Source organism: Lissotriton helveticus, chromosome 5_1, assembly GCF_964261635.1.
Source record: "Lissotriton helveticus chromosome 5_1, aLisHel1.1, whole genome shotgun sequence".
Lineage (NCBI taxonomy): Eukaryota > Metazoa > Chordata > Amphibia > Caudata > Salamandridae > Lissotriton > Lissotriton helveticus.
In genome coordinates this window covers 1,510,720,580-1,510,737,151 of record NC_136065.1, presented here as the reverse complement: position 1 = coordinate 1,510,737,151, position 16,572 = coordinate 1,510,720,580, and positions in this window count along the sequence as shown.

Here is a 16,572-nt window from a genome sequence, read left to right as displayed (position 1 = left end):
GGTTGGTTACGCTTGATTCGGAGTATTGTCTTCTTCACTGTTATTGTGAGGCGACTGATAGGGTGTCTCCGTTGTCTTGTGCAGCGAGTGGTTGCGATCAGAACGGTTTGCCTCCTTCGTTTGTGGCATATAAGGAGGTGTTTGATAAGGATCAGGCGTGTGTATTGCCACCACACAGGGCTTTTGATTGCCGTATTGATTTGGTTCCGGGGGCCATTTTGCCCTGTAGTAGGGTTTATGCGCTGTCGGAGCCGGAGGAGAAACATCTACGGCAGTATTTGGATGAGATGTTAAAGAATGGGTTTATTCGGCCTTCTTCTTCGCCTGTGTCTTCCTCCATATTTTTTATACCGAAGAAGGAGGGTGATCTTCGCGCTTGCGTGGACTACAGAGCGTTGAATAAGGTCACAATAAAGAACAAGTACCCATTACCTCTTATACCGGTGTTGTTAGACCAGCTGCGACATGCCAAGGTGTTCACAAAGCTTGATTTAAGAGGCGCTTACCATCTCGTTCGCGTCCGCGAGGGCGACGAATGGAAAACGGCGTTCCGTACTAAGTTTGGTTTGTTTGAATATTGTGTTATGCCTTTTAGTTTGTGTAATGCCCCTGCTGCTTTTCAGTTTTTTATAAATGAGGTTTTGCGTGAGTTTTTGGATGTCAGTGTGATTGTTTACATTGATGATATTTTGGTTTTTTCCCCGTCCTTTGAGGAACATGATGCTCATGTTTCGCAGGTTTTGTCTAAGTTGTTGGAACACCGTTTATTTGTCAAACTGGATAAATGCACTTTTGGTGCGACACATGTTGAGTTTTTGGGATTCCTGATATCTGCGGATGGTATAAAGATGGATCCCCGGAAGATCGAAGCTATAGTTAACTGGCCCATACCCGCATGTGTTAAGGATATACAGGTGCTACTTGGTTTCGCCAACTTCTACAGGCGTTTTATCAGTCATTTCTCTGACATTGTTTCGCCTATGACTTCATTGTTGAAGAAGGGAGTGGTGTTTGAGTGGACGCCTGCGGCACAGTTGGCTTTGGAAAGATTGATTGGGCTTTTTACATCTGCTCCTGTGTTGATGCATCCTGATCCTGCTCTTCCGTTTTATGTAGAGGCGGATGCGTCCCAGCTAGCCGTTGGGGGCGTGTTGTCTCAGCGTGACAATGAATCTGGGTTGATGCATCCAATTGCGTACTTTTCAAAGAAACTACTACCTGCTGAGTAGAATTATACAATTGCCGAAAGGGAACTATTGGCCATAAAGCTGTCTTTAGAGGAATGGCGCCATTACCTTTGGGGGGCTCGTCACCCCATTACCATCTATACGGATCACAAGAATTTGGAGTTTTTCCGGTCCGCTAGGGCTTTAACTCCCAGACAGATTAGATGGGTGCTATTCTTCAATGAATATGATTTTACCATCACGTATAGGCCAGCTGCTCAACAGGGGAAATCTGACGCATTATCTCGGATTTATGCGGATCCGTCACAAGGAAACAAGACGGAGGAGTCCTGTTTAATGATACCTGTTGATAAGATAGTTGGTTGTGCTTCCATGGACGATTTCATGGTTAAAGTGCAGGATGAAATGAAGCAGTTAGATCTGGCTCCGTGGCTGTCGGAACCTGGAATCACGTTAAAGGATGGGTTATTGTATCAGGCAAAGAAGTTGTTTGTGCCCCCCGAATTGCGTACACTGGTTCTTACATATTGTCATTCATCGTCCTTGGTTGGGCATCCGGGGGTCAATAAGACCAAAGAGTTGTGTATGCGTTGGTTTTGGTGGAAGTCTCTAGCCCATGATGTACAGGTATTTGTGGCCTCATGCCCGGTGTGTGCTGTTAGTAAGTCCTCGCACATGTCTCCGTCTGGGTTGTTGCACCCATTGCCAGTGCCTCCTTCCCCCTGGCATACGGTCAGTATGGACTTTGTGACCGATTTGCCGCTTGATTCAGGGTTTACGGCCATTTTAGTTGTTGTGGATTTATTCACAAAAATGGCTCACTTCGTTCCCTTGCCAGGGTTACCTAAATCTAGAGAACTGGCTGATGTGTTTATGGCCCAAGTGATCCGACTGCATGGGGTTCCTACTGCCATCGTTTCAGATAGAGGGGCACAGTTTGTTTCACATTTTTGGACTGCCCTGTGTCGATCATTAAAGATGGAAGTAAGTTTGTCAACAGCTTACCATCCACAAAGCGACGGGCAAACAGAACGTACCAATCAAACCATGGAGCAGTATTTGCGCTGTTTGCTAACGTCAATGACGGGCAGTTGGGTACAAGCCCTTCCTGTGGCTGAGTTTGCATATAATAACAGCATGCACTCAGCTTTAGGCATGTCACCATTTTATTGTTCAATGGGGTTCCATCCCAAGACCATTCCTATTCAGCCATCTGAGAGGGTGCAAGCAGTGGATTCCCTGAGTAGGGGTTTGATTGAAATCTGGAAGAAAGCCCAACAGCATTTATTTGAGTCCAAGAAAGCCATGAAAGTACAGGCAGATAGGCATAGACGGCCAGCCCCTCTGTATGCAGTTGGGGATAGGGTTTGGCTATCAACGAAGAATCTGAAGTTGCCAGGACCAAGAAAATTACAGCCTCGGTTTGTAGGTCCCTTTCCTGTCCAGAAGGTGGTGAATCCAGTTGCGATCAGGTTGGCTTTACCGGATGAGTATGGTATTCATCCTGTATTTCACACCTCTTTGTTGAAGCCATATGTCACCACTTCTCAAGAGTTGCCACCTCCTCCTCCCGTTTTAATAGATGATAACGTGGAGTATGAGGTTAAAACTGAATTCCAAGCGGATGAGGGGACGGTTGTATTACCTAATTGACTGGAAGGGTTATCCCCCAGAGGACCGTTCTTGGGTTCCGGCAAGTAGGGTTCATGCTGCCCGGTTAGTTTGTCTGTTTCATCGCCTGCAACCTGGGAAGCCAAGGCCTGTAGGGAGGCTTTCGGGAGGGGGTACTGTTGGGGTTCAAGGGGGCCTGGTTCCTTCTGTCTAGTTCCCCGTTAGCGGTTTTTCTTAAAAGTGCCAAGTGCATATGCGAATTTATGGACGCTCCCTAGGGCTCGCTTTAAAAGGGGGCTGCCAACAGGAAACAGGTGCTTGGTTTCTTTATTGGTCCCTTGCCGTGTGATTCCTGTTCCTGTGGTTCTATCTTGTTTCCCTTCCTTCGAGCTCTGTTCCAGCGGTCTTTTCTAGTGCTGGGTTTTTATCCCCTTTTTCCCCTGCTCCCTTGTTTTCCTATTCCCTTGGGCATTTCTGAACCCTTATTGGGGACCTGTTTTTGATCTTCGGTGACGTTCTGGGATTCGTGGCTGCGTTTCCTTTGAGTTTTAACATCCCGGTATTATCCCTTTTTTTGTATCCAAACCATCTTGTTATACGCTGTGTTTGGGTGGTTTCACGAAGGGGCTGAATAACGGCCATTTTTGCGCTACCTTTGTGTTCTTTTTTAGATTCCAGGTTTTTTTTGGGTGTCTTTCGTATTCCCTTTGATACCATTTTTCCCCTGTCCTTTTTTGTCCTAAGAATTGTGAATTCCACCCCCTTTGTCATTCTCGGTGTTTCCCGAGGGGGCGTGGTTGGTCTGGGGTTACGCAAGAAACAACCAATACGATTGCAGTGGAAGAATTCCTGTTTCGTATCAAGCCACTCCCGTTTGTTATCTGGGGTAAGCAGGGAGGTCGGTGGTTCGTGTGTGTACTTGGCACTGGTAATAGTAGTAGGGGTGTGTTTAATCTTGTCTCCTTCTTTCATTTTAGCGGTCTCGTCTGTGTCAAGCTGTCAGCTGTCAAGAAGCCAGAGGAGACGAGTTGTGTTCCCCAAGACCTTGGGTTCTCTTGTTTTGTTACCCACCTTCTCCCGGTGTCGTGTTCTCCACCATCCATTTTGATTGCGGGTGTTGGGGGTCACGGTGAGGGCAGAGGATTGGGTCGTTCTTCACTCCTGCGGTGTTGGGCCTGTCGGCATCGGAACAGAAAACCAAGCCCAAGAATTAACACACCGCAGAGTGAAGAATGGTTGAGGAGGCAGCAGGGGGGGCTTCTTCGATGCAGGAAATCATGCAGGCTTTAGCGCACATACAGGGTGAAGTCCAATCCCTGCGTCAGGAGAATCAGGAGTTACGGGGGACACTGAGTGAGGTGAAGGAAAGCACTAAGAGAAGAGGGAGGGATCCCTCAGTTAAGGCTAAGCCCCCATTGAGTCAACCAGCCACATTTAAATATGAGAGGAGTGGGGGCAGAGTGGGTCTCCTTCTCCTTTGTCCGTTACAGTGAACACTCCCGTGCCGGTGCCTCTAGCAGCTCCAGAGAGGTTTTCCGGGGATAGTAGCTGATATGCTATATTTATGAACCAGTGCCATTTGCACTTCATGTGTCCACCAACCGCTTTTCCTGACGACACTACTTAAGTAGCGTTTGTGATCTCATATCTTTCGGGTACTGCAGCTAGTTGGGCGGTCCCCTTAGTGGAAAACAATGACGCTGTGTTGAATAGTTTCCCGGCCTTTAAGAACCAGATGCATAGTCTGTTTGCTAAGCATGCTTTTATGCAGGCAAGCGATGTTGAATTGTTAAAGCTACGGCAGGGTAAGCAGGACCTTTTGGGCTATGTGGATACTTTCAATCGCCTATTAGCAGAGACACAATGGCCCATGGCATAAAGAACCTCTTTGTTTTATCAGGGCTTGTGCGAGGACTTAAAAGATATAGTCTCTCAGGTTGTAGACCTCCCTGAAGATTGTGTTGAGTTCATTGATTTGGTTGTCAAACTCAACCATCGTATGAGTGAAAGAAAAGGGGAAAAGATCAGGTTTCAATCCCCAAGGACAACTGTAACCAAGAGAGAAACATCTGAGAATGGGGGCGTGAAACAGATCCTGAACCTATGCCTTTGGGTGGGGTGCGGGGTCCCTTATCCAAGGAGGAAAAGGAGCGAATGCGATTGTTGCAGTTGTGTTTGTATTGTGGGAGGGGTGGACACTTTGCTCGAGAGTGTCCAGTGAAACCGTCCCGGATCCCGGAGAATAAGGCTGTGGCTTTCGTGGGAAGGGATTGTGAGAGTCCTTTAGTCCATGAAAGTGGTTTTTGTAACCCATATGACGTACAAGGGGCGGTTCAAAGAGTCCCGCATCATTTCACGGTATCGGCTTGCTTCGCTTACTCATCTTGTGGTAGAGCTTCCTTGTCGGTATTATTGGATTGTGGGGCCACAGGGAACTTTATGGACATTGGGTTGGCCGAGTCGTTGATGGTTCCCTGTGTGATGAAGAAGCAACCTGAACCCGTGAGGGCTATTGACGGCACGGAGTTAACCTCTGGGTCGATTGTACGACAAACCGAATCTTTGTTGATGACATTTGATAATGGGCATTCTGAGACGGTCTGTTTTGATCTGATTGCCGCACCAGCATTTGGGGTGGTACTCGGGGTACCCTGGTTACAGACCAATAATCCCAGATTCGATTGGGCGCGAAGGTTGGTTACGCTTGATTCGGAGTATTGGCTTCTTCACTGTTATTGTGAGGCGACTGATAGGGTGTCTCCGTTGTCTTGTGCAGCGAGTGGTTGCGATCAGAACGGTTTGCCTCCTTCGTTTGTGGCATATAAGGAGGTGTTTGATAAGGATCAGGCGTGTGTATTGCCACCACACAGGGCTTTTGATTGCCGTATTGATTTGGTTCCGGGGGCCATTTTGCCCTGTAGTAGGGTTTATGCGTTGTCGGAGCCGGAGGAGAAACATCTACGGCAGTATTTGGATGAGATGTTAAAGAATGGGTTTATTCGGCCTTCTTCTTCGCCTGTGTCTTCCTCCATATTTTTTATACCGAAGAAGGAGGGTGATCTTCGCGCTTGCGTGGACTACAGAGCGTTGAATAAGGTCACAATAAAGAACAAGTACCCATTACCTCTTATACCGGTGTTGTTAGACCAGCTGCGACATGCCAAGGTGTTCACAAAGCTTGATTTAAGAGGCGCTTACCATCTCGTTCGCGTCCGCGAGGGCGACGAATGGAAAACGGCATTCCGTACTAAGTTTGGTTTATTTGAATATTGTGTTATGCCTTTTAGTTTGTGTAATGCCCCTGCTGCTTTTCAGTTTTTTATAAATGAGGTTTTGCGTGAGTTTTTGGATGTCAGTGTGATTGTTTACATTGATGATATTTTGGTTTTTTCCCCGTCCTTTGAGGAACATGATGCTCATGTTTCGCAGGTTTTGTCTAAGTTGTTGGAACACCGTTTATTTGTCAAGCTGGATAAATGCACTTTTGGTGCGACACATGTTGAGTTTTTGGGATTCCTGATATCTGCGGATGGTATAAAGATGGATCCCCGGAAGATCGAAGCTATAGTTAACTGGCCCATACCCGCATGTGTTAAGTATATACAGGTGCTACTTGGTTTCGCAAACTTCTACAGGCGTTTTATCAGTCATTTCTCTGACATTGTTTCGCCTATGACTTCATTGTTGAAGAAGGGAGTGGTGTTTGAGTGGACGCCTGCGGCACAGTTGGCTTTGGAAAGATTGATTGGGCTTTTTACATCTGCTCCTGTGTTGATACATCCTGATCCTGCTCTTCCGTTTTATGTAGAGGCGGATGCGTCCCAGCTAGCCGTTGGGGGCGTGTTGTCTCAGCGTGACAATGAATCTGGGTTGATGCATCCAATGGCGTACTTTTCAAAGAAACTACTACCTGCTGAGTAGAATCATACAATTGCCGAAAGGGAACTATTGGCCATAAAGCTGTCTTTAGAGGAATGGCGCCATTACCTTTGGGGGGCTCGTCACCCCATTACCATCTATACGGATCACAAGAATTTGGAGTTTTTCCGGTCCGCTAGGGCTTTAACTCCCAGACAGATTAGATGGGTGCTATTCTTCAATGAATATGATTTTACGATCACGTATAGGCCAGCTGCTCAACAGGGGAAATCTGACGCATTATCTCGGATTTATGCGGATCCGTCACAAGGAAACAAGACGGAGGAGTCCTGTTTAATGATTCCTGTTGATAAGATAGTTGGTTGTGCTTCCATGGACGATTTCATGGTTAAAGTGCAGGATGAAATGAAGCAGTTAGATCTGGCTCCGTGGCTGTCGGAACCTGGAATCACGTTAAAGGATGGGTTATTGTATCAGGCAAAGAAGTTGTTTGTGCCCCCCGAATTGCGTACACTGGTTCTTACATATTGTCATTCATTGTCCTTGGTTGGGCAACCGGGGGTCAATAAGACCAAAGAGTTGTGTATGCGTTGGTTTTGGTGGAAGTCTCTGGCCCATGATGTACAGGTATTTGTGGCCTCATGCCCGGTGTGTGCTGTTAGTAAGTCCTCGCACATGTCTCCGTCTGGGTTGTTGCACCCATTGCCAGTGCCTCCTTCCCCCTGGCATACGGTCAGTATGGACTTTGTGACCGATTTGCCGCTTGATTCAGGGTTTACGGCCATTTTAGTTGTTGTGGATTTATTCACAAAAATGGCTCACTTCGTTCCCTTGCCAGGGTTACCTAAATCTAGAGAACTGGCTGATGTGTTTATGTCCCAAGTGATCCGACTGCATGGGGTTCCTACTGCCATCGTTTCAGATAGAGGGGCACAGTTTGTTTCACATTTTTGGACTGCCCTGTGTCGATCATTAAAGATGGAAGTAAGTTTGTCAACAGCTTACCATCCACAAAGCGACGGGCAAACAGAACGTACCAATCAAACCATGGAGCAGTATTTGCGCTGTTTGCTAACGTCACTGATGGGCAGTTGGGTACAAGCCCTTCCTGTGGCTGAGTTTGCATATAATAACAGCATGCACTCAGCTTTAGGCATGTCACCGTTTTATTGTTCAATGGGGTTCCATCCCAAGACCATTCCTATTCAGCCATCTGAGAGGGTGCAAGCAGTGGATTCCCTGAGTAGGGGTTTGATTGAAATCTGGAAGAAAGCCCAACAGCATTTATTTGAGTCCAAGAAAGCCATGAAAGTACAGGCAGATAGGCATAGACGGCCAGCCCCTCTGTATGCAGTTGGGGATAGGGTTTGGCTATCAACGAAGAATCTGAAGTTGCCAGGACCAAGAAAATTACAGCCTCGGTTTGTAGGTCCCTTTCCTGTCCAGAAGGTGGTGAATCCAGTTGCGATCAGGTTGGCTTTACCGGATGAGTATGGTATTCATCCTGTATTTCACACCTCTTTGTTGAAGCCATATGTCACCACTTCTCAAGAGTTGCCACCTCCTCCTCCCGTTTTAATAGATGATAACGTGGAGTATGAGGTTAAAACTGAATTCCAAGCGGATGAGGGGACGGTTGTATTACCTAATTGACTGGAAGGGTTATCCCCCAGAGGACCGTTCTTGGGTTCCGGCAAGTAGGGTTCATGCTGCCCGGTTAGTTTGTCTGTTTCATCGCCTGCACCCTGGGAAGCCAAGGCCTGTAGGGAGGCTTTCGGGAGGGGGTACTGTTGGGGTTCAAGGGGGCCTGGTTCCTTCTGTCTAGTTCCCCGTTAGCGGTTTTTCTTAAAAGTGCCAAGTGCATATGCGAATTTATGGACGCTCCCTAGGGCTCGCTTTAAAAGGGGGCTGCCAACAGGAAACAGGTGCTTGGTTTCTTTATTGGTCCCTTGCCGTGTGATTCCTGTTCCTGTGGTTCTATCTTGTTTCCCTTCCTTCGAGCTCTGTTCCAGCGGTCTTTTCTAGTGCTGGGTTTTGATCCCCTTTTTCCCCTGCTCCCTTGTTTTCCTATTCCCTTTGGCATTTCTGAACCCTTATTGGGGACCTGTTTTTGATCTTCGGTGACGTTCTGGGATTCGTGGCTGCGTTTCCTTTGAGTTTTAACATCCCGGTATTATCCCTTTTTTTGTATCCAAACCATCTTGTTATACGCTGTGTTTGGGTGGTTTCACGAAGGGGCTGAATAACGGCCATTTTTGCGCTACCTTCGTGTTCTTTTTTAGATTCCAGGGGTTTTTTGGGTGTCTTTCGTATTCCCTTTGATACCATTTTTCCCCTGTCCTTTTTTGTCCTAAGAATTGTGAATTCCACCCCCTTTGTCATTCTCGGTGTTTCCCGAGGGGGCGTGGTTGGTCTGGGGTTACGCAAGAAACAACCAATACGATTGCAGTGGAAGAATTCCTGTTTCGTATCAAGCCACTCCCGTTTGTTATCTGGGGTAAGCAGGGAGGTCGGTGGTTCGTGTGTGTACTTGGCACTGGTAATAGTAGTAGGGGTGTGTTTAATCTTGTCTCCTTCTTTCATTTTAGCGGTCTCGTCTGTGTCAAGCTGTCAGCTGTCAAGAAGCCAGAGGAGACATGTTGTGTTCCCCAAGACCTTGGGTTCCCTTGTTTTGTTACCCACCTTCTCCCGGTGTCGTGTTCTCCACCATCCGTTTTGATTGCGGGTGTTGGGGGTCACGGTGAGGGCAGAGGATTGGGACGTTCTTCACTCCTGCGGTGTTGGGCCTGTCGGCATCGGAACAGCGACCCCCAGGGAGGCCATAGAGCGATACAAAGGGGGTCGCGCATTCCCAGTCACACATCTGCCCAGGCCCCAGGGCTTCAGCCCCCCTCTTCCCCCCGTCCTGTGTCTCAGCCCAGGCTGCTGCAGTGTAACTCGAGCTGCTGGGGGCTCGGCTGGACAGTGTTTGGAGTCTTATCTCCTGCACGCCCGGGCAGAGTTTTTCCCAGGTCTTTAAACACCATTTTCATATTTACATGCCTTTGTAAACTGGGTACAGAGGCTTAGTGTTTTTTCCTGGTTCCAGTACCCCCTGGGTCCCCACTCTGCCTATTCCTTACATTTGTATGTTACATTTACTGCTGTAGTGTGAGAATGCATTTCATGAAAAGGAATATAAAGTAGGGTTGCCAAAAGAAAAATGCCTGCCATGTGTTGTTTAAAGAGCCTGCAAATGCCTCCTCTTGACACAAAATAGACTTATAAATAAAAAAGTATGTATTCATTCATTATCCGACTTTTCTGTCTTTGTTCTCGTTAATTATCAGTCATGGATCATTGAGGCAGTCCTAGTAGACAATTAAAAGTGCTTTCTGTTTATATTTTCTGTTCGAAGTATGCACAGATTAGTGCTTAAAATACAGCTTTAGGTGACTGCTTATTTTTGTACCAACTGGGCCATCAAAATAATCTTCTGGCAACCCTAACCATAGGACTGGAAGTTTGTTGCAGGAACAGCACATTATTTATTTACTCCACCCTCGATTCCCGATTAATACCATAATAGCAATAGTTTAACTTATATCTGAAACCCTACGCCGCCGTCAATAACATACTGAGTTACTTCAAGTGCCTGGGAATGCACCCTGCATTCAGACAACTCACTCCTCATTCTCGCCCTTCACTTTCACGCGCACCCTGCACTCACAGCAAGCACAATGCACTCACACTGATCACCATGCACTCACACCATTCACCCGCTCACCCTGCACTCACAGTGATCACTCTGCACTCACAATGCACTGTTCACCCTGTACCTCACCTTGCAATGACACGAGGACACTACTCACCCTGCACTCACAGCAATCACAATGCACTCACCCTGATCACCATGCACTCACACCATTCACCCGCTCACCCACCCTGTACTCACAGTGACCACACTGCACTTATGCCACTCGCCACACTGTTTTCACTCCACTTGCCCTGCGGTCACATAAGCACACCTGTCACTCTGCACTCAGTTATCACTATGCACTCACAATGCACTTGCGCTGTTCACCCTATACCTCACCCTGCAGTAACACAAGCACACTACTCATCCTGCACTCATGTGACACTTCACTCACCTGTCCCCCTCACTGCTCAATATGCAACTCACTCAAACAAGCCCATCAGTAATCATACATTCATTCGTCCCATTCTAAACATGCATCCACACCCAAATTCGTACAGTCACCTCACTCACCCTGCAGTCACTCCTCTCACCCTACTCTAACACTGTTGCATCGCTCACCGTGCACTCACACGGGCACTCTTGTCACCCACACAGTGCAGAGGGTTAATGTGCCTGCTACAAAGAATATGTGCCATGCAGATCACAGAAATGAGTGTAAGTAAACTATGAGTAGCGCTATAAAAAAATGAAATGTTTGTCAGAAAGGTGCTTCAGAGAGATGAGGTGCATTGTTGGTGAGTGGTAGTGAGGAAATTCATGGAGAAGAGGGAATTCATGAAGAAGAAGGAAACCGGGGTGGGGCACCAGAACACACAGAAGGAGAAGGAGAAACTGCCAAATGGGGTAACCTACAGAGCATAGAGAAATGTTTTTATATCTTCCTAAAAGATAATAGATTCGGGTGGAGCGAAGCAAAGGAGGGTGCAAGTTCTATAACTGCTCGGCCTGCACCAAAACAGTGAGACAGACAACTCATGCCTTCTTGAATTAGAGAACAACAAGCAGATTGGCACAGGCTGAGAGAAGCATACGGGTCCGACCCGTATGCTTGGTGAGGAGAGATGAGAGGATGAGAGAGGACAGCAAGGGAGTGAGAGAATTTGATTGAAGAGATCAGGGATGCGGAGAAATGTGAATTGCCGAAGAGAAGGGTGGACACGCAAGAAGTGAGTGTGAGCCAAAGGTGAGGGGTTCTGTTAGAACAAAGGGGAGATGTGAAAGATGAATGGGGAGACTGGAGAGGTGTAAGATACAAATAGACAAACATTTGAATGGAGAGACGAGGTGGGAGGTGACAGGACCAGAGAGGCCATAAGATAAATGCGAGAGACTGTTAGAGATGAGGGCAGTGATTAAAGGGGAAGTGAGAGGTTGAATAGGGAGAGTTCAGAAGTTGTAAAAAGGGGTGAAAGAAAATAGCCTGCAAAGTGAGAGAGGGATCTGGGGTTGGGAGAGGAGAGAGGAAAGCAGCATGGGCAAACTGCTTAACTCTGCACAAAACCGCCAGGGTTTTAAGGGACCCCTGCTTCTTCCGGTCAGGGCCAGGTGAGTTTCTAATGTGGCAGCACGTATTCATGCGGAGTGGAAGGCCCTTCACAAAGGTTGACTAGAAATCTTTCTGATGTTAATTGCTGTATTTTGGTTATGAATAGGTACTGATGGGGTGAAATCTTTCCTCAGTGTTACTGCGTGTAAAAAATTATTTACAAAATAATGAAGCAATGCTATTCCCTCAAAATACGCAGCATCCCTTACCATCATTTACATTTTCTTCCCACACAATTTAGTCAAGCCTGTCGCGTAATTTGGTCCTCACCTGCCTCATAATTCCAGTAACCCTGCCTGCAGGTTTAGAATTTTTTGTCAGAAGGGGGTCCTTACACCTCAAAATGTTGACAGGGGGTCTATGTATCCAAAATTCTGAAGACCTCTGCCCTAGAGTAATTCAGGGGTGGGGAGGAAGGCTCAGGGAGGCATTGGGAATACTCACAATACTGCTCCTGTGAAGTATTTTGGGAAAACTTCAAGTAAGTGCTTGTGACAGCAATGTATGAAGTAACTTTTTCTGCCTTACCTTGTACCGTGGTGAAAAATGTATGTCATATCAAGACTTTGTTTATTTGTTTTCCAAAACGTTACTGAAGTTAGTTAAAGGAAATTTGATACACATCTAGTTGTCCTTCTGATTCATCACCTTCTTCTTCACCCTGTGAGTGAAATAGATTTTCTTATATATTACGTCCGTTCAACACTCTGGTTGTGTAATAAAATATGTTAATTGTGTAAGGGCGTGAATTTTTCGCCTCCGATAGTTTCCAAGGGAGGTTAGGTTTGCCTTCTTCAGTGACAAAGGTGTGGGTTGGGACATGCTAGCTACTGCCATGTATCTATATATAAATGTTCTTAAAACGTAAAATACTGTAGTTTTTAACTCTGAGAAGGTACAGATAGTTATAGAATAATAAATATATAGTATGCTCTTGAATGTGCTATGTATCATCCTTAATTGTTTCTTGTTGCTGAGAAACACTCCAGGTACTTGATAGAGTCAGTTAGTGCTCTTGCTTTGTAGTCTGCTGACCCTGTGTTAGAAGTGTTTTTCCAGGCAGCAGGGGAGGAGACTGGTCTCTGACTTCCCAGGATACACTTGCGAGGAGAAGAAACAAAAGCATTTACAATGCAACGGTCTCGCCATTGCAAAAGTTAGAGTTATTGGCATTGTTAATGACAACATTTTTATTTATGTGTTGGTTTTGAAAACAGATAAATAAATGGCATTATCATTTACAATGCCAAGAGCTTACTCTCGCAAATGCGAGACCTATTGCATTTGCACACGCACACACACACACAGACACACACACACACACACAGAGCCCCACACACACGGAGCCACACACACACACACACACTATCACCCCAAAGAAGGCACTGAGAGCTAGTGCATGGAGACATTAGTAGTTTGAATGTACACTTCAGTACACAGTAGTCTCCCACAGCTGGACACACAGGATGGTTAATGAATATTTTAGTTTCAGAGGCATTCAGCAAAAGTGCAGTTTCACTGCTAACATCCCAGAAATACTCAATAAGGTCACCCAATTTCTATTAACCACAGCTACTGCCAAATACTTGAAAAATATTCTGGTTTCTTCGCTCTACTAGTCTCCGTCAAATGAACTTTAAATCGGCTTAGCCTATTGAAGTTTTCAGTGCTTAAGCAACTGCCAGGTCTCGCAAGAGCCCCTCCCTCTGCTATGGATCGACAATCAGCAGTAGGTAATTACTGTGTTTTATCTCACGGTATCTGATCTCCACCGAGCGACAAAAGCTTCGGGCTAATCGATGCAATGGTGTCGGTCTAGTTCCCCCATTGTCTGGTCTGGCCTGGATCGCAACAAGCATCACCTGTGATATCAAGCAAGGCTGCAACCCTGCCTCCGAAAGTGCAACTTTCCCAGCAACTGCTGGGCTTATCGGGACCCACGTCTTCCCACTGCAAGATAGGTTAGATAACACTGTGCAGCGGAAAGGACTGTGTGCTGGAGTGCAGAGTGCTATTAAGAAAAACACAACACCACAGCCAGTGCAGATAGCCTCAAAAGTCAAATACCACCACGCAGCATCTTACAGTGAGAAGCTGGTGCAACAGACCGCGAGGTGCCCAGGCAAAGCCCACTGTACAAAAACAAGATCTACAAGCACGTGTAGTCAGATTCAAGGGCCAGGATATCTGGAACTAATAATTACAGTGCTTTAAAACACCCTGGTACAGAAGATGCAGTTTCTATTGAGTGACTGACAGGGTCCACTTCCTCCACTCCACCCCCCCCTCGCCTCATCTTACAAAGAGCATCAACTAATGTGAACACCGCTGCCTTAACACGTGACACCTGCAGGTTATTCTCTATCCATCTGCTCTTACCCTTTTAATCAAGTACGAGATGATGTTATTAAAAGTAATTTGCATTTAAAAGTAAAGGTGGTTCTGATACTATGGACCGCCCGGATTTTTCGCTTTTTGAGCACCTAATTCTTGAGCTTTTACTGTGGGGGAGCCTCATAATCTCGGACTCACCCACAGTGAACTCATAATGAAGGAGACTGCATGGAGATTTTGCTGGTGTACCCCTGGCTTGACTAGGCCGCTGCGCAGCAGCTGGAGTATGGGGCACCACGCTTGTTACATGCAGACACATGTGTACATGTGTGTGCACACGTGTAAGGGCTGCGCAGGGGAGATTCCTAGCGTGCGCAGTCCAGGAGCAGCTACATAGTGAATGGTGTGGCAGGACTTATGCAGAATTGGGTGGTGACAGGGAATTGGCTTTATACACTGGAAGGGAACATGCCAGGGAAAGTCAGTGTGTTTTACACTTCAGTATTCCCTTATGGGAAGCCTACAGATTCCAGACACGCACAAATGTCCAGTGTAGCGGATGTGAAATGAGTATTATGCAGAGTCCAAAGGGCAGGAGAAGCCTCGTGAGGGTGCTGGCCGGGCGGGGAGCTGGTGGAGGCAGCCGGGGGTGTGCTACCCAGGCTGCGCTCTAACGATTGGGCATGCGGGGGTCCCGGAGGGGACCGGGACCCCCAAGAATAGCGAAAGAAGGTGCCAGGGGCCCGGGTGGGACCGGGCCCCAGAAAATCCACGGATCAGCCGGGGGTGAGCTCCCTGAGCCGAATGACTCACCTGGGGGTCCGGATGGGACAGGACCCCCCCGCGAACGTCCGCAGTGACGAGGGGCACACATCTCGGCTCTCCCCGGCACAGCGGGAGAGGCGCTCATCACCTATGCATGGAAATCGGCCAGAATGCCTTGCAAGGCTTTAGGAAATCAGCAGTTTTGGGTGCTGGTGGCCCTTAAAGGAGGGGGGGGTCATCCTCAATTGTTGAAGGAGGGGCAGGGGGAGCTGCAAGAGCCACGCAGCCTCCCCCAGCCCAAAGAAGAAAAGTCCCACCCTAGGTGTCTGGGGACTAGAAGAAATAACCCCTCAAGGGCTCAGCTAGCATTTGAACATCTCCTTGGCTGGAACGTTTGTTCTACAGCTGGAGGTGTGTGGAGAAATGTGCCAATGGATGAAGGGCTGAGTTGGCGATGTCTAAAGAAGGGCATCCTCTGGAGGTGCAAAGGTGTAATTGCACTGAAATGCATTTATTAATGGTTATTTCTTTTAAAGGGACTGATGTTCCATCTGAAGTACTGATTTAAGGTGATGTCATAAGCAAAGTGGATATAAGTGGTTAAACACTCTGGCTAGGGTGTCTGACCGTATTTACAACTTAATCCTGTGATCATCTGTGATACCTTTAGGGGCTGTAATTGCAATGCATTTGTAATGATATCCAAATGTGCTGAGAACTGTCATTCTAAAGTGTGCGTAAACATGTATTCTTGCTGCTGCGCTTAGGTGAAGACCCCAGACTATTAGCCCTTAAGATGTAGAGGTGCATACTGTATGGTTAGTAGGAGATGCTCAGTCAGGGTCATGTGTCACCAAGGCAGGTGTAGCCTGTTTAATGCTTGCTGAGGTAATGGGCATGTTCAAAGGAAGGACTGTTAAATATTAGAATGCGATGTGAACATTACTGGCGCCATCTTGTCCCACTTAGGCCTTTGCGAGCGCGTAAGCGGCAGCCATTTTAGACACTGTGGCCAGTTCGTAACATTGTCGATCGCCTGCACGTCTCCCCGACCGCGCAATCAGCCCTCGCGCGCTGGCAGCCCCCAAGCACGCATGCTAGAGTCATAAAGCATCCTCAGCGCAACCCTACTTCGGAGCCCCTTCCCGTGCCGAGCCCACATACCCTTTCATCCCTTGCGCACGAACAGGCCCTTCGATAATCTCCTCCCCTGCACCTGGCTGTTCGATCCGATCCCAGGCCATAACCAACCCCTGCAGATACAGTTTATTGCCCCCGTACAGTAGGATGCCGCCTCCCATCAAAGGAGCCGGAATTAATCAATGCCACAACCCCATGAGATCCGACCGATTGCGCGTATTTCAGCTCCTGCCGGAATGTCCAGCTGCGCGATAGCAATCACCTATTGAAACTGGCGTGGGGTACATTACTGTTGATATGTGTGGGAACGGGCCTGAAGCGGGGATTCCAAAGATGGTTTATAATACATCAAAGTAATGTCAGGAATGTGT